At 44.9% G+C, this 21,664-nt stretch overlaps 1 protein-coding gene across 1 annotated transcript in view; it reads left to right on the top strand.

Annotated features, from left to right (window-relative positions):
- VPS37A (VPS37A subunit of ESCRT-I) overlaps window positions 1–21,664 on the top strand; it is an 862,571-nt gene that overhangs the window by 635,530 nt on the left and 205,377 nt on the right. The gene's annotated exons all lie outside the window — the stretch shown is intronic.

Below are 21,664 nucleotides of genomic sequence, written 5' to 3'. Positions count from 1 at the left end.
CCAGAAAGAGGCAATACCAGGGGTACCATACTCACACTAATGGACTCTGTGGAGGGACACCCATGAGTCTCAGATTCAGATGTAGATTCTGGTGTGTCGAGTTGCTTCCAGTCCATGGGGATGTACTCAGGGTTACAGAATATAACATGGCCAGGACCTCAACGTTTCTGACTCAGGATGACCTCTTTCCAGTAACCCAAAAACAAAGAAGGGCACACCAGATGCAGCAGCAGTAGAGCAGACTCTTGGTGACCTTTTCAACAGGTAGTAACAATGGAAAAGGGGGCATTCCATCAAATTACATTTGCGCCAGGAACAAAATGGAACTGACAATTAAACAACAAAAGGTCCTGAAGAAACAGTTCAACTAACCGATAAAAAGTATTGGTAAATCATATGTTTAATTCAAAATATTTTGAAATGCCAATAAAAAAAACTATTTTATTAAAAGTAAGCATTACAACCCAAAGTTCATTAAAAGTCTAAAAGAGTGCATTAGTGCTATGCCATAGATCTCTGAAGGAACAGATCACATACACATCAAAAAGACTTAACATGAATAAACATAGCATATAAACAGGACAACACTTGGACAATATACAACTGATTCATACACAAGTCCTAGTTAAAAGGAAAAAATGCACTATCAGCATTTTTTGAGGGACGACAGTCTAAATGCCACTCTGACATCTGTTCCTCCAAAAGAACTCAAGGAGCCAGCTCGTATTTTAGGTTGTCAGAATCCTAGTTTAAACCAATGTGAACGAGAACTCGTAAGATCCTCCAACAGAAACAAGCTTGCTTATTTGCTGTGACACGGTCAGTAGTCTGACCGTGTCTCAGTCTTGAGCGGGAGGCCTTCCAGGGTGGAATTCAGAGCCAGTTCTACCCCAGAGGGCGAAGGCAACAGTTGGGAGGGCCCAAGTTTCTGTCCCCTCTTTAAGTGCTTATAGGGATGAGGACAGGGACCCTGTTGATCACCCCATTCCTACCTCATATGAGGCTGGCTAAATCTTTTCTGTTCTTGTAGATAACTGTCACTTCCAAGATGCATCACAGTAAAAACACAACACTCTTCAGGACAGAGAGACAGCCACAAGTTCTGGTGCCATGGAACAGCAAACAGTAAATTGGTTGGCTTTTCACAGTTACCAACACTCACCTAGGCGAGCCTGTGGAACGGACCGCACGGCATATTGTTCTGTGTGGTGCTACCATACAAATCGGGACGGAGACATTCAACATGCTAGCGGTGCAGCACTTTTACCCACAATGCACTCCAAATCAAACCAAACTAGAGGCATTTTATACTCCTGGTAGGAGCAGGGAGCCGGCCCAATGCTGTACTGGTTTGCAAAATCCCCTAGCAGACATGGACTGGAACTGTTGCAACAGTGGGCCTGCATTGACCATCTGTGGCGGCCCACAAGAGACACAGCAGCCGGACTTAGACCCCCTTTCATGAATTGCATTCTCTGCAACACCTCCCTGGCTGGGAAGAGCACTCACGATTGGCTAGGAGAGTTGGAACCAAAGAGGGCAGAACAGGGAGGAACAGGAAACTGGAATCTGTGTGTTGTTCAATGAGGTCAAGGGGGAGGAGGGGGCAGAACAAACGCTAGGACTTTGGAAAGGAGTCTGGAGGGGATTGGCATAGAAGGTGATACATTGGTTGTTGATATAAAGTGGTACTGTATTGTGACGTAAGGCCTGTTAATGAGGGGGTAGTGAAAGATTAGGGAGTGAGAGAGGAGTGACTGAAGGGATGAAAGGAGGATGATTGAGGAGAAGGTAGGGTGGAGTAGTGGTAATGTGGAGACGAGAGAGAGAGTAGTGGTTTGGGGAGAGGAGAGTAGGAGAAGCTTAGAGAGTAGCAGTAGTGATGGGGTGGAGAAGAGAGAGTAGTAAGAAGTAAGATCAGAGGGTGAAGATTGATGTGTTAGAAAAATGTTGGAGGGAGTAAAGGAAGGAACAAGTAGAGAGAATACAGGGTGGGTACACCTGGAAGGAAGGGAATGGGAGAGAGGCTGGGAGGATAGCTCAGGGCCAACGCACTTGTCTTGGAAACGAGATAGCGGCGAGCAGCACAGCTTCGATACCCTGTCCCACGCTTAGAGGCTGGAGCACATTATTAATAAGTATATTTTATTTTGGGCAGAAGGACATACCGAGAGGAATACCAGGGCACGAGAGGGAAAAGACTGAGTGCAGCTTGAGTGTCCGGAAGGTATCCTCCCATGCCTCCCCAATTATCTAAGACTAACCCGAGAAGTAGCGTAGGGCACATCTAAAAAGGGCAAGGGGCATGAACATCGATAATGCATTTGCATTTAGGCTGTCACATCAATACAGACAGACTTTAGACAGGAGAGGTTCATAATAATCAGGTACTGACCTTAGGAAGAAGGGACGCCTGGGTTAGGGAGGGACCTTATATCTCTAAAAGTGAGAGAGGAGAGGACTGCCCATGGAGCCCATTTTATAATATCAGTAAAAACCCTTGAACTATCTTCGTGAGTGGGTGTATTATTGAGGCCATCTGTGACAGTGCTATCTTTATTCACGGCAAGTCTTGTTGGTGTGTAATATGTTCCTTCAGAGACCTATTGCCCAGCACAGGGATTTGCAACTTTTGGCTCTCCAGATGTTTTGGACTACAACTCCCATCAGTCCTAGTCAACATAGTAAATGGAGAGTGATCATGGGAGAATTAGTCCAAACCATCTGTAGAGCCGCAAGTTGCAGACCCCTGGCCTAGCAGTATCTCACCTCGTTCTTTTACACTTTTGATGAACTTGGAATTGAACAGTTTACTGTACCTAAAGTGTTAGTATTGGCATATCGACTTATTGTGAATTAAACTTACGATTTACAAATATCTTTGATTGGTTAGTTGAGCAGTGTCTTCAGGAATATTTTATTGACCTATTCATCAGGTTACAGGTGATGCAAGGCAGGACAAAAGCACTCGGTACAAGCAGCCAACTCTGTCCAACAATTAAGGACAGCAGAAGGGCCCTAAGCAGTTAAGTGCAACTACGATTGCATGAACAATGGCGGCAATGAATACCAGCCTAGTGATCAGTCACAGGAGGATCATCCTCTTGAGACGGGCTGCACTCAGGCTGACGGAAGATGAGCACCTCGAGTGAGACGATAGCGCTTACTAGTTCTGGATGCACCCATTAAGACTCCAAGAACTGTCTCTGGCATCCTTTTTGGACCTGTTGGAATCAGGATCCAGTAGTTGTCTGTGGAATGGCTCGAGATCCTTTCCAGATATGCGCAACATCCCTCCTGCCACCAGACAAGCCGCATTCTAAGTTTTGGCAGACAGCCAATCCTGAATGGCTAGCTAGACAGCCTTAGTGACATACCTTCGAAGAATTCAAACTGATTCCCATTCATTCAGCAGTCCTTTGTGAGCTCTGAACAGTTTGACGAAGTGCCCTTTCTGGTGCAGTTGGTGGATTAGGGGGTAGCTACTCGGGGTACTTTTAAGAAAGTCGAGGAGTGTGTTCCCGCAGTGCCACCAGCACTGGTATGCTCAGCTACCCTCCGCAGGTGCTAAAGGTGCTCCAAATTCCACTTAAACCAAGAGACGGACCTATACTAGACTGAGATATCCCCAAGACAATTAGCCAGCATCTTAAAGAACAAGAGGTTGCTGAGAACTCCTTTATGGGGAACCAGGCCCATAAAACTACAATTCCCATTTTCTGAAACAACCACACCTGATGCCTATTCCACCAGAGGGAGGCTGAATGGGGGGCTGGGGAGGTCAGGTCAAAGACCTATAGAAACCCCTCAAGGGCTCAATTAGTAGGTTTGACAATAGAAGGAAAAGTTCCTTTAGTGCTGGCTGGAGAGAGGAAGAGAAGACGCTGGGGGAAGAGACCCAGAGGGCTGAGGTAAGGAGATGACAGGAGGCTCAGGGAGGACGCAGGCAGCTGGCTGAAGACAGGTCCTGACAGTAGGGGCTCAGAGACCAAGTCGGCTGGAGGCGGGGAGCAAGACCCAGACGTCTGGGAATAAAAAGGCCAAGACGGTTGGGAGGCGATTGAACTGAGGGGCCAGGAGGAGGAAGTCCTAGTGGACTGGAGGAGCAAAGGCACTGAAAGGGGTGAAGAAAAAGGGAGTGATGGTGAACAGGAGAATCTGAATTGGTCTAGGAGAGATGCCCAAAGGGGTGAAGGTGGTCAGGAGAATAGGCAGCGGGTGCGAGAATATAGTTATGAGAAATGGGTAAGGAAAGAACAGGCAAGTGAAACGGAGTGTGTAGATGAAGTGGGCTCCTAGCTAGTGTAAGGCCCTAATATGCTATATCAACTTTCCTGCAGACAAAGATCCAATTTTTGTGAAGGGAGCAGGCAATGCATTTTTATTTTACACATGTATTTTTAGGCTCTTGTCTCTACAAGGTTCCGTCAACTTCTCCAGCTGTTTATGCAGCCCGAAGGTGTTTTTAAAATCAAGCAGCATTATTGGCAAAAAAGGAATACTTGGTGCGCTTCATTAATGTATGTGCAAAAGCTTGAAGGTGCACCGTCCTTTCAGCTATGTCGTTAATGAAAAAAAGTTGTTGCGAGAACACATACCTGCCTTACCCCCTTGTGGACTGGGAAAGGTCTTGTTATCCCACCTTCAAAGCCTCACCTAACTGCTAAATTATTAGTATGAAGTTCTCTAATGGCCAGTTGTATTGATAAGTAAAAAGAACATACAAAGGCAGCTTCTTGACTAGAGCAAATTTGTAAATAATGTAACAACGAAAGGCTTGGCTGATCATGACAACACCTTTGCAAAATCATGCTTGGATTTTCTGTAAATTGAGGCAAACTCTGAAGCATGCTTCAGTATCAATCCATCTAGATTCTGTTCTTGAATATACAAAAATAAAGAGGTGATGGCTGGAAGGTTTAGAATTAATCTTAAATCTCTGGCTCTGGGCAACCCTCCAAACCATTGTTCTTCGCCTGCCCAGCCGTTGCAGGAAGGGGTATATGGACTTTAAATATGGACTGTATGACAACCTACCTGCTGGAAGTAATTCAACGTTTTTCTTGCAATTGTGTCCCACTGTGCCTGGCTCAACAGGTGATGTAGAAAAGATCTGTTACATAAGGTTAGAAGCTAAGTACAGCAAGAACTATAAGAATGGCTTACCTTTGTGGCCACAGCTGTCACACTTTTACTGGTATCTAAAACCTTCATACGCAAGATGTTGAGAGCACTGACCCCCCACACCCGAGTAATTACATGAATGCCTATTTCTCATATGAACATAGCATACAGTTTCTTACTTGTCAATTGTGAATTATCACTGTTCAGTGGCTAACGGTGAGTGCATATTAAGTGTTCTGCACTGGATGACTTATTGTGTAATTAGAAATGAGGAATAGTCCTTTCTTTTTTAGTCTACATATACCATTACTGTTCCTAGGGATTTGCAATTCTTTGTAAGGGAGTTCACAAATGTTTCATCACGCTCTAAGCATTTCTTTTTCTATTTTTTCACCATCATTGTTTAGTTTGACCACTTATCAAATGGAAAAACAATTGTCTATAGATTGCAACCCTGTTCCATAGGTTACTTGACAAGGTTATATTACATGCATGACTTTTTGTGGGTAATGCTCTTCTTCAGGTGCCCACTTTGCAATCTGTGAAAGTTGACCCACAAAATTAGTCTGTTTTAGCCAAAAGAATTTGTAATACATGAAAATTATGTTTTACTACTTACCACTTGTGCTTTTGATTGATCTTCAACATTTCTGTCATTGCGATGTCCCTGGAAATGCTTCTAAATGAACCCAGAACCTCTCAGTTTGTGGGCTGTGTCACTGGCCGTGATGCTGACTTATTTGAACGCTCAGTCACCAGTGCCAACAATATACTGAAGTTTAAACAGAACCGTAGTCATTCTTCAATGGTGGCCTAAAGTTTCAGACAAAAGATCTACAACGGACCGTCTTGTCTAGCTTACTGATCAAGCACCTGGGAGGTTAGGAAAAACCTTTTAGTTCCATGTCATTTGCAGTGATTGGTCAAATTGCGTTCAAAGTTGCATCTATAATCTCCTATGTGGACCATTTTGTGTTAAGATGAGGATTTCTTCTCTGGTGCTTCTACCAGTTTTACTTTTGAAATATTCACAGATATTTTAACTCTTTTTTCTTTGAGTTTTTCTATTATGTTAATGGGAGGCTATAACAAATACAAGTGAAAGCGGGTCTCTTGATATCTGCAAAAAAGCATGTGAAACATTAGCCTGCAGATGGGAAGTAGAAGGCAAAACACAAGTTTCCAACCCAGTTTAAAAATCCGATGATTCAGCCCTCTAAGATCACTTCTAGACTTGCTTGTAAATCCTCATTCATTTAAAAAAACAGCTGCTAAGCACCTGTCATCAAATGATCATTCATTTCAAAAGCTGAGATGTTGCTGTCGAATTGCATGGAATTGCATGGAAGATCATGTTATTCCTAAGCAAGGTTGTGTTGGTGCATTCTTCTTCACCAGGATGCTCTCTGTATGTCTGTCACTGTCATTGTAGATGTAGGCTTTCCCGCGTATGCCAGTACCACCTTGTACTTGATTAGCGACCAGTGAAAACTGTCATTCCAGATGCCTGACGTCTATTTCCCATCATTGGTCACCATTACATTTGTCATGCAGATCTTCCTGGAAGCCAAGATCTTGTCAGTCTTCATGCATACTTAGGTGGAGAAGAAAGTGATTTCAAAAGTGCAGCCATAGCTAGGAAGCAACAGAGTGCTGTAAAAGACAGCATACGATGTAATTTAACCGTACACCTATATGCTCAATGGCTGATTGTCAAAGGTATATTCTGTTGGTGAACCCTAGTTGAGGAACAGTTTCAACAGTAGGTTCTTAAGTTCTTTTCTGCACTGTAGTGGTGTACAAGTTGTGTGGATTTCTGGTTTGATAGTGTTCAACATTGGCAGTTCATTGCACGAGCAGGCCTGTACCCTGGTTTTCTTTTTTTGGCATTCTGTTTGTTTCCAATCTAGTGATCTTGCAACTTCTGGAGTTTTGCTGACATGTGGAGATTGTTAGCATTTTAGCTAGCTAAGATGGCTCTTGATTTGACAAAGCCCTGGGTGTGAGGCAGGTTGTTGTGAAGATAATATTGGGCTGGTAAAAGCAGTCAGGGAAGCTCACTGTGAGTAGGGGAGATACAACTGAATGTTCTGTTACCAACAATAATTCTAGGGGTGGCATGTTGTAGTGCTTTGTCGCCCAAAGGTTGTGGCAGGGACATCTATCTACGAGGCTCGCGTTCCTGCTGTCCATGTGTGGCAGGACTATGAATCGGATGGTGGTCCGGAAATCAAGGGCGGTAAAAACAATTTATTTTTGGTAATGGAGTAACAGTTGATGGAAAGCTTTTTAGCAATGTCTTACTTGATAAGGAAGTTGCAGTCGACTTTGAAAACCAACACCTTGACGTTCGGGCTACTGTTGTACTGAATCTTTCAAGATTCCTGCCTGAAAGCCAAGGTTGGATAAATGTCTTTTTGGCTGTGTGGACGAGGAACACACCTTAAGTTTGTTTTACGTATGTGGTCTTCATCCAGGATTGAAAGAGCACAAGTAAGCTTTTTTTAGCATAATAATATCTTTAATTCAGCTGACATTTAGGCATAGGTGTCTGCCAACATATTGATGAAGAATGAGATTGTGATCCTTGAGAATTTGTAGTGACTGAATAAAATGTATTGGTGACATGATGGAAACTTGAGAAATTCTGCATATGAATAGACTGTGCAACAATGTGAATTCCAACATCTGTGTCATTTTGGTGTCTTTCAAATTGATAAGAAGCAAACCAGTTGAGCATGGAGACTGTGAACCCCACCTTTGTAGTAGGTAGTGTAAGTAGTCTCAGTAAGGGTAAATCCTGAGATTGGATCACACATTTTTCATACTTGGAAGGGTTGCATAGCTTCCAGAGTCATTATCAACTCATGTGTAGGTTAATGTTCCCACAACCATACTTATTGAAATGCTGTACGATTTCTGTTTGTAGATTTTACCTACTGCTTAGATGCAATTTGTTAGCCACACTCTCCGTTTTGGGCTCTCGTCAAGGAATCCCTTGAGAAGATCGAATATGCTGCATTTGCAAATACCCATTGATTATCAAAATGGACAGGCATGTTCTAGCTGTTTGCTTGGGAATGAAGGAATTACAGGTTACATTTTTAGTATGCTTTGTTTATAGATTCTGGAGTTTGACAGAGGAAGGGGTTTGGCAATACTGCATTAATTCATGCAATGGAAGTTGAAATTATTGCCTTGTTTAATGTATGGAAAAGTTGGGCGGAAAAAATGGAAACCCATACTTAAGACAGTGAATGTGCTACCTTGAAATGTTTTTGTATGTCTTATTGACTCTTTGAGTTTAATAATTGTGATGGGAAGTTTTGATCATTTTCTGTCTTTTTTATTTTGTATTGTCTTTTCTATGTAAATGGAAAATAGTTTTTGGAACTAGTGATCACATTAAAAAAAAAGAAATTATAAAATAAGTAAGTAGTCGTGGGGTTCTCACTGCCAAATGCTGCGACAAAGTAGAGTAGGAGTAGGACTAGGACACACGAGTTGCCTTTGTCAATGATGTGCAGCACATCATCAAACTGTATTGTAGCTGTATTGGTGCTTCACCTGGGTCTAAATTCAGACTGCAGTAGCCTGTATGGAACTATTTGTTCATGCATTTGTAGTGCCACTGTTAGCGATTTTTCTCTAGGAAGCATAGTTTGGTGATTTCAATCTAATTTGCTATGTCGTGCAAATCGAGACTGTCGCATGTGGCACAAGAATCATTCCCGAATCTCAAGGGCGGTTCAAGGGTTTTTATGGCCGTTCCTCACTCTCTCATATTATATTGACCCTCCATCCTAACTCCTATCCTAACTCAGGCTTTCTTGATCCCTTGATCCCTGTGTTAGTAAATGTCGATAGTTGACCCCTACTGTTTAAATCCGTCTTATACTGGTGGTGATGACCTAGAGGCAGATTCAGCTATTTTACCTAAGGCTCCTTCATGGACTTCCTAACTGTTCCTTCACTATCCAGTTGTTAGTGTTCTACATGATTACGGGAATGTGCTTTACAAATGTGCTGGTTGATTCAGGCTCTACCTGACATGTCCACTCTCTCTCCCCCTTTTCTTCTCTTCCGCTTTCCTCCGATCTCCTGTCCCTTCAATGCTCTCACTCCTCCTAGGTCTTGTAACCACCCTTTGATGTTATCCTCTCTCCGAACCACTACTCAAACACCCTCCTGTCACTCAATACTATCCGCTTCAAAACACTCCTTACACTAACTCTCCTAAACACACATCGCCACGCAAACACGCTCACTCAAACTGCATGACCACTCCCACTCTAGCCAATGCCTCATCTGCTCCAAATATCACCTCCACCATCCACCACTCATTCCTCCTTCCTGCTGGTCTCTTGGTTGTCCTCCACTTCTACATCTGACCGCCCCCCAGAATAACCCACACATGCGGTTTCCTGTTACTCCTTTTTATCCTCCCTCCTTTTTGGGTATTGGTCTCCTTTTCCGGGCCAATCTAGCCCTGTCTTCCCCACCCGGAGCTTGTGTGCACTGTGCAAAGTCTTAATTAATGGGCTAAGCACTGCACAGTTTCCTCAGGCAGGGCTGCAAAATAGCCATGTTGGCAAAATAAGAAAAGAGTTTGTATTACAGGATTTGGTTTCAGATTTCCCGGAGGTAGTTTTACTCAGGAATGGTATAGTTTTACTCAGGAATGGTGAATACCTTTAGTCTCTGATGGTGTCTCAATGTGTGCACCTGTATTAGAAAACCAAAGTATGCCAGCACCCTACTGGCATCTGAGATGCAGTCACAAGTCCGTAGTCCTTTCCCCGCAATGTCTCTCTCTTGGCTGCATAAATGGGTGGCTCATCCCTGCTCCTCTCTCCTTCTTAGTAGTATGCTGGTGAAGCTGTGATGTATGTCAGGAGGTGGGAGGAGAGTTACTGTTCGCTGTGGGTCTCTCAGGCTGGCAGAATTCTTTTTTCCTGTTTAGGAATGTGCAGTGCTTGATCTGGTGGATATGGTTTGTGTTTCTGCTTGATGAATTCTCTCTCTCTCTCTCTCTCTCTGTCCCTCTCTCACTCTGTCCCTCTCTCACTCTGTCCCTCTCTCACTCTGTCCCTCTCTCGCTCTCTCTCTTGCTCTGTCCCTCTCTTGCTCTGTCCCTCTCTTGCTCTGTCCCTATCTCTCTCTCTCTCTCTGTCCCTCTCTCTCTCTCTATGGAGAGAGAAAACAGAGTGGCACTGACAAGTATCGAGCAAAAGTTGGTTTGCAGAGAAACATACTGGCAAGGGGAGGCAGAAATTGGAGCCTTCTCAAATGCTACCACCCACCTCAGGGGTAGGACTGGCTCTAGAGTTCACACTGGTAAGCCTCTGAACATTGGCTTAGAGGGGTTCCAGTCTCCTCTTCACAATGCCACTTTACTGACCTTGTCACATGGAGCTGGTATATTAAGCATATGAGGGATGTAGCAAAGTTCTCTTGTGGGAAAGCAGATAGAGATCTTTCTCGGGGCATCACGGTAGTCAGTCCTTCATAGATATCAGCTAAATTTTCATCAAGAGACACTATCGTTCACAAGCCCACACAACAGCAAATTGACAATATTAGTAGAAAGGTTGGTTCAAGGTTCAAGTCCTCTGAACCCTTTTATGATCGTGGTACCTCTGCCATCTCCACCTTCTCAGGAAGGAAACGTCAAGCTTTTGGTTTTTTTAGGAAGAAGAGGAAATAGATTGAAATGTGGATGAGCCTTTGGAAGATTGTGCCACCTTCAGAAAAAACTGCATATGTGTCCCCTACTCACTCACTGCTTGATAATTTGTTTTCTTTATTGGTTATTTATATTGTGCTTAATGCTGGCCTCCCTCAGTTTCTAATTACCAGTGTCACAACCCGTTGCTTCCTCACATGTGTATGGTGGGCAGGGCAGTGAAGCTGGAAGCTGCTGTGAGGCCTTGGGGACAGGGTACGCAAAGGAAACCATAATTCACATCCTCTTGAGCACCCGCTGTGTCAGCCGGTCTCTGGACACACAACCAATCTAGCCTCAGGAACGTCGGAAGAACCGCCAAAACTGAAGTAAAGATTCAGTGCTTTGGCAGTCTCTCGATCCTCCACGATTGTTCTACCCTGCGAGCAGTGACTGTCTCTTACTTGTTCTGCTCACCTGGTATTTTGACTCACTGGGCCTGTTTCATCCAGGTGTTTTTTTTTTGGACTCCTTGATTGGACTATCCCTGTTGGCACACAGGGACCTGGTGAACTGGCTACTTGGAACTGATCCTGCTTACGCCTACTGGATTACTCAACTGGATTCCTCTGTTGGCACACGGCATACTGGTGGACTGCTTACCCGGAACTGACCTGGATTGTACCCCTTGGATTGCTATTGGATATGTGTTTGTTAGGCTTGTAACTCTTGGATTGACTTTCTGTTCCTGTTTGTGCTCACTTAGGTTATGTCCTCATTCCGTTTGGGTCAAGTCTCTTCAGCATGTTTCCTTTTTGGAGTGTTATGACTTTACTTTAGGCTGTCTTCTGGTCTATGGACTTGGGCACATCTGGTGGAGCGTGTGGTTCACTTAGGTTCTCAGTTTTCATCTGCCACCTCTCTAAGGTAGGATAAGGTTTTAAGGGGACACTGGTGACGACTGAGTGCAAAGATAGGCCTATGTGTCTATAACCATGTCTTTTGGTTCACTTTCTGCCTGGGAGAGTTGTTCAAACACCCCTCTGCCTCTTCTCCAGACTGCTCCCCTCAGTGCTATTGTATCTGTTAGTAGGGGTGCAGTCCATCGAAAGTGTACAATCCTTCGGGGCACCAGTACATCCCAGTGTGTCCTTGATAGCTGGGCCTGGGATCCAACAAATGTTGTACAGCATAGTCTTGTCTCCAAGTCGGATGCATTGTCACTGAGCTATCCTCCCGGCTTATTATGTTTTCAAGTATCAAAGTGTCTCATCTGGAGAATTTTTTGTTAACTCAAAAGATGAACCCCTGTTAACATCCTAGCAAATGCAAAGCACCTGAAAGATCAGACAGCAAGTCTTAAGCAGCAGCCTTTATGCCTTATGACGCCCCCAGGATCACAGGTAGAGACTTGCATAGTTTCAAAAGAAAAAGATTTGGTTCTGAACACAGGGATAGGGGCATGAATACAATTTGAAACAAAACCAGAATACACCTCTGCATATTGGGTATGAGGTTCAAGAGAAATCGAAGTCTGTATGAAGGAAGCTTGAGTCTATATCTACTGGAATGACTATGCTTCTCTTTCAAAGTATCTTAGGTTATCTTGTCACACAGTGACTCAGAATTCACTTGGATCAAGATTCAGGACACTAAATGTTGATAGCGTGAGCTGGCTCTCCTCTGCGCTTGGCGTCACAGTGAGCAGAATTCCTCCCCATCTGTCCTGGGTAGATTTTCTGTTTGCTGAAATTGGCTCCCAGCCAAGGGTGGCTTAAAGGTTTGAAGATTCAACGAATGCTCCTGTTCTGACTCGACAGTGAGCTACATCGCTAGACTTTTACAAACAAGACTTTTGGCCTTTTAGGGAATCTCCCTGATTCAGTGTCTCAGTGAGCTCTCCTTGTCAAGACACTTGAGTCTTCCTGCTGCAGTCTCTCAACGATTGCTCTGACTGAAGATTCTCAGACCTCCTAGCTCAGGCTTCTCAGGGAGTCTCTCCTTGCACTGTCTCTCAACAAGCCTCCTCAGACAATGTTGTAAGAATACCTCCCTGGCAGTCTTTCAAGTGAGCAGTGCTTCTTTATTTCTTATAGTGGAATTGTCCAACTCCGCAAATTCCAGTTTATGGCTTCAGGCTAGCCTATGTCTCTCTACTTCGTCTTATTTTCTTGAGGATTGCACAATGGCATACCAGCATATGCCCCACTGGTCTCACCTTTTAGTTCACATGACCCCTTTGAGCTGTTGGAACTCTTGTCTTTGCCAGTGTTGGTGTTGTCTCCTGGACCTTTCTGTCCATGCCAACCTCTCCCTGCCTCTGGTGACCTCCTTCTGCCTCTTATCATGCCTCTGTTCAAACCTCCCCTACTTCCACCTACTTCTACTGCCTCTGTGCCTTCTCCAACTCTGCCTTCTCATTGATGTTGCCTCTGTTCCCCACCTACCTTCACTTTTTTTCCTCCAACTACTACCTCTAGCTGATGATGCTTTCCTCCTCCTCCTCCTTGCTGGTCTTGATATCCTCTGACTCTCTCCTCTCCCTCATGCCCCTTCTCTCCTTGCCTCCTACAGGAACCTCCTCACAACTATCTGTTCTACAAATACCCTCTCTGTGCATCTCCTGCTGCTCCCTCTTATACATGGGCTCATTATGGAATTGAGGTTTGAACAGGGGCCATCTCTGCCATTTTGGCAGAAGGCAAGTGTGATTGAGTGATAGTCAATGGGCCCTCTCCTGACCCCGGAAATCATTAATGACGTTGCCGGTGTTTCAGTGAAAGTCTAATGGCCTGGAACGGCACCCGCCAGCAGACTTGTAGTTTGCCGGTCCGGAAACAACGTTTCTCCACACCTGCCCCCAACCCCTTCCTTCTCCCATCTCCTGCACTTCTCCTCACTGCACTTGCATGTCCGAATGTCACAAGGCCTAGTAGGACCACAATTGTATAGTGAATCGTCCATTCGTTTGTTGTCTTGTCCGAGTTAATCAGTGATTGTGCAAAAGCTTGGTGTTTTTGCAATATCCTGGAAAAGATGGAGTCTTCAACTTTAATATGTTATCAAGCCTCTCTCATGAACTGCTCAAAGGATTTTGCTCAAAGGATTTTTTTCTTTCAGGGTGTGCGAGTGACTGTGGACCACACTGAACCGGGCCCACTCTATGCTCCTGGTCCACAATTACATTATTTCACTACTTCTGGAAACAGTCTTGAAAAGTTGTACAATCCGACCCTTTAAATTGGAGCCTTCCTCTCTTTTTTTAAGACGTCCCACTCATAAGTTCTCCCTTTTGTGTCTGTTTTTCAGCAGGTCACCAATAAGTGTTGTAAGGACTTCTATGGAGTCTTTGAGATCCATCAAATCTGCTTCAGTACTCTCCAGATCCTCCCTTGTACTCTGCCCTGCCATTTCAACTTCAGCTACGAAGTCAATCTGTGCAACATTTTGGCCTAATTCTGTAATTGTCTTGTGGGGGTCTGTGTAACGCTCACCTGATTCCCGCAGAGGCGCCGGTCTTGACTGGGTGAATGCCGTATCTTCAAGGGTGATGTGTAACACACGGTTGGCTCTTTGGGCTGGACCTCTGTGCACTGTATGTCTGACTCGAAGAGTAAGATGTCTGCAGATAGAAAATATGGGATTAATGAACTGGGGTTATTGGGTGCCTCTCTCCTCTTCCCTTTCTCTTCTCCTGTAGAACCCCAAAGGTTAACGCCCTCACCTTAGGTAATTGAACGCCGAGCTCTCCATCTGCCTCGGGGCAGGGTGCCGTAACCAGTTTCTTCACTGGATAAGGGTGCAGGCCTCTTGACCTCAAAGGACTGCTGTCCGTCGTTAACTGCACGAACGGTAAGTTCTGGGCACTTCAAATGTCTTAAAAGTCTTTTGTAATGATATCTCTTGTTTTGCAGGGTTCCGGCGATGGCGGATGGCGGGCTGATGAGAGTTGAGGATCGAACCCGCGTGAGGAATAGAAGCGCCTGGAAGCACGTAAGTAAGCGCTTGTAGCCTGCTTCACGATGCGCACTAACTGTCCCTTTTATCTTGCAGGTACAAGTTCGGAGCTTTAGAGAAGCTGAAGGGTGCTGGAATACCCACTGGATTCGGCGTGGGAAGGAGTAATGGCACGTGAGTAATAAAGTTGCCCAATGTCTTTAAAAGCACCTTCTTTTGTCTTTCAGATGCGGGATGCAGCGCCGAAGGCCTCCGGAGCGTGCGAAGAGCTGGTAAGCTTTTGTCTTTCAGATGCCGGAATGCAGTGCGAAGACCTCCGGAGCATGCGAAGAGTAGGTAAGCCTTTGTCTTTCAGATGCCGGAATGCAGCGCGAGGCGTTGGTGACAGCCGATGGACCAGGTAAGAGATGCGCTGCCACTGAAGACCGTAGTGCTAACCTGTTCTTTCTTTGTCTTTACAGGTGCTGCTGAAGACTGGATTCCAGGATGGTAAGCCTTTGTTCCCTTAGGCCCAGGATCAGAAGCAGAAGACACGATGAGCGTTCTGCTGCAGAGAATGCAGAATAACGCAAAGCAAGATTCATCCATCGGGTGTGGTTTAAATAGCCTCCTGTAGTGCTTAGGTGCCTCCTTCCACAGCCACGCCTAGGTAAGAAAAGAGTTCCTGCTTTCCAGAAGAGTTCCAGTGTTCTGAACCTAGGGAGTGGCTCCTGCCCCACCCAACAGGAAAAGTAGTCCCAAACAGAAGAGGATCAGGGGTTCAACTGGCAGGTAAGTAAGCAGCATGGTCTGCTGCAGGTAAGTCCACCCAAGCATTATGAGCCCGGCGCTTCCAGCGCTGGGACTGGGCATCTTTATGAGCCTGGTGCCACTGGCGCCAGGACATGGTCCAAAAGGTACCAAATGGGACTGGCTGGCACTCGGAACCGGGGTTATGGGTCTGCTTCCAAGGGAGTCGGGCAAGTCCTGATCTTTTGGAAGCAGAGATCATGACAGTCTGCCATCATTGCCTGAATTTCAATCTTCACCATGTGGGACAGTTCAAATTTGATACAACAGAGGCAGACAATCAAATATGGGTGGTAAACTGTGGTGGCATGCAAATTGTATCTTTCAGGATGTCAGAAATCCCTCCTATAAAGCCTCCATGTTATTTCGCACCAAATGCATTTTCTTCTGTAATCCCTTTGTTCCAGACCCGTAACTGTGGATCGATCTCCCCTTACGTGAAGGCCTGCCCACAGACATTGACCAATGGGGCTATGTTAATATTTCCCAGAATACTATGAAGACTCAGAAGACGACACAAACACTGTAAATACATTTCTACTGTGTAAAGTAAAGTAAGGCCTATCTTTCCGTATGACTACGGGGGGTGTTCCCTACCGATTTTACTACCTAAGGTACTAGTCAGTCAGTGTGAATGTCCAAAACAAGTCTGTCAACTGTCCAAATCTAACCTATCTGACCCTACCACTAGTATAACTAACTAATGCCAGGAGAATGACTCCATTCCCCTGGTTGCTATGTTTTATCACAGGGTTTTCTTGTCTTTCTTGTTCCCCTCAGTAGATAGACCAAGCGTAAATAGTGTTTTGCTATCCTCTGGATTAAGTTCTGTAGTTCTTTTAGAGGACTGGTCGTCTCTATCTTACAGATTTTTTTTAGTTCTCTTCAGGCTTTCTCACTCTCTCCTGTAAGGTTTGAGACCCTCTTGTATATTGTGTTCCTCTCAGATATTTTGATTGCTCAATTTTCCATTGCACTTCAGATCTTTCCAGAGTGCTGTTTCGTGTTTGAGTCTTATCAAGGGCATTTCTCTGTTTATAATCTTTCTTATCCTTGAGATATGTATTAGTCTTTCTGACTTCACTGGTCTGTATTTCCCTAGTATCGCTCTTTGTTATACTTTCTTCCTTATCTCCAAGGTATGGGTTGTCTCACTGATCCCACGGGTCTGCGTTCCCCAAGTGTCTTTATTCTATTCTCTAGCTTCACTTAGGAAGTGGGTTAACTTTTCCTTTTACCCACGTAACGAACTTCCAGCTTTGTCTCTCCCCCTCTGTATGTTTTTTTGGTTTCTCTCCACCTTATTGATATAGTTCTGAGACAGTAAGATTTCACTTATTTTTTTTTGCCACTCTGTGATTCTCGTATTTCTTTTAATCTCATGAACACAGTTCTGCTTCATGAAATGAACACCTCTTTCAGCATTAGTATTGGGACGAGTTTCGTTTAGCTTATAATAAGGCCACCTGTCTTTCCGGTACTCCCGTTTGCTATATTACCTTTGGTATTCAGGGGAAACATAGACGGTTCTTCAGGGCTCTGCGGCTTACTTTCCACATCGCCTTTCATCTGCATTTCATTCTTTCCTTTGCGATATCACTGATGTTGTGACTCAGATCAGAAGGTGTTTCCTCCCGCTGGTGGTATCAGTGTCGTCGTACGGGCGGACTGTCCACCACGATTGCTTTGTGGTCCTACCACAACCGACCTCTCTGTTCCTCTATCCTTGTATTTCCTCTGCTCTTGCATGCTGGTCCTCCAGTGTTTCCTGATCCACATCAGAGCGGCTCAGGCCTACACGGGCTAAGCGTTCTGCGACAGCACTGCCTCCTTCCGCACTGCTACGTACAGCGGCCTTCCCCTGGTTCACTCTTGCGCTCTCTCTCGGCCCATCAGCGCCTCTCTGCTCTTTAGCCTCTCTCAGCTCTAAAGCGTCCAACGCCTCTCCAGTTCTTTAAAACAAAAATTATGGGTTCTCCTTCACCCAACAGAAAACAAACAGTCACGTAAAGTCTTGTGGGGCTATGAGAATGACTCCCTTCTCTTAGCTGGTTCGCCAGTGTCCTATACAACTTTCAACCACCCCGACTGGGATGAGGAAGCCGCTCCTTAAGTCCTTCTCGACACTCAAGCACCACACTTTTCTTTCTTTGATACTTTATTTCGACCAAAATAGGTCATACAAGCCACACACAATGAGACATAACATTTCAATAAAATGATCATCATTGATAAAATAAAGAATACAGTAAGAGTACAAATAGTTAAAAAATAGTTATCGGCATCTCCTACCCTAGCCATAGATCAGGAACCATCTGTTGCTAGTAGCTGCAACGAATCCAACGATGCAACATTGCCTAATCCTAAAGTCATGGCTGAGCTACAATCATCTATGGCCTCCTTACAATTTGCTTTGACAATTCTTAAATGTGCAGTCGTATCCTTGAAAATACCCTAAAATCTGGGCCTGAGGACCAGACGAACACCAACATCAGCGCTGGGGATGTTTTAAATCCTACTTTGTAGAAGACGGTTTAATAAAGCCGGTGGCAGCTCATGATACCAATCCCACATTCTTTCTCCCGCAAGCAAGGCAGGCTTGCAAGAAGAGCGGCAATGCGTAAGAAACCCTGTGCAGTTGCTCCCCCCTGCCGCCAACAGCCGCTACGTGGACTCTCTCTAAGAAAGCCAAAAGGAAAGCAATGAAGGCCATGAAAAGCAAAACCATTGGCCAAGGAATGTTAACTAGCTGGCTTATCCCGGAAAACGAGAACATGTTTCCAAGAGATGCCGAGGTGTCTCTAGTCTTGGGGTCCTCGCAACTAAACAATGATCTGGACAAGATCTCTTCGACTCCTATGAAAAATCCTGCTACTGTTCTCCTGACTACAGTTATACCAACTACCCCGTCTGCAACAGAGCCCAACACAACTGATCACACGAGCAGTCGAATCTGCATCATTAAGAACCTGTACCAACAAAGTGAGCGCAATTGGCTCACTAGATCTGATCTTATGACCAGACTATACTCTGTGCCTCAGTTACGTGTTCTTAGATCAGAAGATTTCGAATATGTGGAGCCCTTACACGTGAAAAACTCTAACGTGTCTGCTATCCACTGCAAATTCTTATCCACCGTGCAAATGATGCAAAGCTACAAGGAGAGTCTACGAGTGGCGGACGTAGAGATCGACGCCGATCCTGACTTGGAAGATCCGAGCTGGCTAAAGCCAGACGAAAAAGTGCCTATCCAAACTTCTGTAGCCTCTCCTCTACCTATGAGTGACCAAGTTCAGCTTGCTGACATCCAGAGGGTGTTGTTGTGGCTTGCAGTTTCACTTTCTTTGGCAATAAATAAACAGTGAGATCACACCATTGTATCATGGAACTGTTGTGGCTGCTCACATTTGCTATCCTCAGACGGGTCTTTCTTTTTTGACCAGGCACTCTTGTATATGTCTTCAAGAAACTTGGCTAATTTCCCCTGCCATACTTGACGGGTATCAGAAATTGGTATATCTGATACCCGTCAAGTATGGCCAAGAAGGGTTTAAGGGGACGACCCTTTGGGGGGCTAATAGTGGGAGTCAGACTATCCATTAATTCCAGTCAAATGAAAACCAAACAAGAGGACAACATCATTGCCATCAAACTTGTTGGGTCCTTTGATGACTCTATTGATAAAATACCTCATCACCATATACAATCCTCCCGGCGCTCAATCTACCAAGGCCATTCAGGAGGCCATTCATGACCTTCTTATCCATTGGTCAATGACAGCCGGGAACAAATCTGTTATTATCACTGGCTACTTCAACTGCCGTATGAAATATCTGATGGGAACCACCATTAATCCCCGACTAAAATCGGTAAGCGAGATTTGCTATCCCGATTCCGAAGGTGTATGTTGGTCAAATTTCTTTTATAATTGGGACATGGAAATAATCAATGGCAGATCACTCAGCGACTATCCTGGGAAGCACACCTGGAGTAACGGTCGGACACACAGCACAATTGATTACGTGGTAGTCAGCCCGGACATAGCCTCGCGAGTTAAAGACCTGAAAATCAACCCAAATACGTGGAGCGATCATAGCTCTCTCGTATTATCAATAACTGCTGACGACAAGGCCGCCTTTGTCAGACCCATGGGAGACATGAAAGTCAATCAGGCAGGGACATGTATTCACTGGCATGCAAAGAATATCCACAACGCGGCCCATGCAGCTCAATTGGAGCTCTCGTATGTCACCCATCATTTTATCTCACTGTCTGTTAATGAGATCGAAAGGAGGATTGCCTCTTTTGCTTCCTTTCACTCCACTTCTTCTACCAACATGATAGCCATGGTTGACAAACAGAGCAAACCTATTGACATATTTATAAGAGATGCTAAATGAGAACTAAGAGCTGTGATTCGTAATGCCAAATCCACCTGCTCATTCCTGGCCTTATATAACTCGACATACAGGTTACTGAAGAATAAACACAACGCCTGGATTAAGTCTGAAAAAAGAGCTGAGAAAATTGGCCGTTGGCAGAAAATGGTCAAAGTGATGTGCTCAAACACCTGAAACATCTGGAGCTTGCTGGGAGAAGCCAGGGGCGATGGGGCAACACCTATGATTAATCCTATCGGCGCCCAACAGTGGACAGCCTTTTTCCTGCCCCGCAACATCCCAGCAAGAGAGGAGCAGCAGCGCCCCCATCTTAATTGTTCCCCCGAAACGCCCGTTTACTGTCACAATTGACCAATTAATTATTAAGATCAAACGCCTGAAATCCTCCAGAGCGTCCGGCCCCAACGGCCTGGCGAATGTGGTTCTCAGAAGCAACCCGGAATTCTGGGCACAGCTATTGAAAATTCAGTTGGACAAAATAATGGCGACGGGCGTAATTCCAGCCTCCTGGCAAACCTCCTTTCTAATTCCAATATTCAAGAGGGGACATAGGATGGATCCTGGAAATTACAGTGGACTCTCCATGCTCGACTGCACCGACAAACTGTTTGTGTCTCTTCTATTGGAGAAGCTAGAGCAGTGGGCAGCTAAAGCAGGTATATTGAATCAGTTCCAATGTGGCTTTAGAAAAGGCTACTCAACCACCCAAAATCTGTTAATTCTAGATCTCCTACGTACCAGGGTCACGTACCAGGGCCAAGAAGAATGGCAATCCACCACTTTATGCCCTGTTAATTGACTTCCAAGCCGCCTTTGATCTAGTGCCCCGCTCTCTGCTGTGGCGGAAATTGGAACTACTGGGTTGCCCTGAGGAACTCCACTACTACTTGAGGCTTCTACATCATAACACCATTGCCAGACTCAAATTGGATTCCGAAGGCACAATGACCGACCTAATCGTCCAGAACCGGGGAGTCAAGCAGGGCTGTGTCACGGCGCCATTTCTGTATAACCTTTTTCTCACGATATCCCTGCAGAGGTTTCAGCAGCAGACAACTGCCCTCCTAAAACTGGATATGAGCACTGCCCTGTTCTTGCCTATGCCGATGACCTTATCATAATGGATCATACATTTAGTGGATTACATAGGTCGGCCACTGCACTATGGTATTATGCAGAGTTTAATGGCCTTATTATTAACCTAGAAAAAACACAACTGATGGTATTCTCAGGAAGGAGGCTTACCCGACCGAAATTAATCATTCAAGATCACAAAATAAAATATACTCCAACTTATAAATACCTGGGAGTAGAATTCAACGCTACCGGCGAATATATCTCCTGCATTTAATCACGCACAACTAAAGCTGCGCAAGTTACAGCCTTCATCCACCGTTTTTCAACCAATAACTGTGGTTATACCATAAGAGGTGTTTTTCAACTACATACATAGGTCCTTGCTCCTATGGTGGTCTATGGCTTAGATGCGTTGCTATCCATCGATCTAAAATGGCTTCAATTGGTAGAGGTAAAATTCTGGAGGAGAATACTCCCACAATGCATACCCATGGCCATAATCGGGCTCGAATTAGGTCTTGATTCCCTCAAATCGATCGTGATGATAAGAAGAGCAGAGATGTATCGCAAGATGTGCAAAAACCCGGAGAACTCTCTTACGGCCTCCATCTATTACGAACTTTCCAAAGAGTCATGCAACTACCCCTTAAAA

The sequence above is a fragment of the Ambystoma mexicanum genome, chromosome 6q (assembly GCF_040938575.1).
Source record: "Ambystoma mexicanum isolate Mex_15411 chromosome 6q, UKY_AmexF1_1, whole genome shotgun sequence".
NCBI lineage: Eukaryota > Metazoa > Chordata > Amphibia > Caudata > Ambystomatidae > Ambystoma > Ambystoma mexicanum.
Note: the sequence above shows the minus strand (reverse complement) of the source record. Positions and strands in the feature narration are given on the sequence as shown.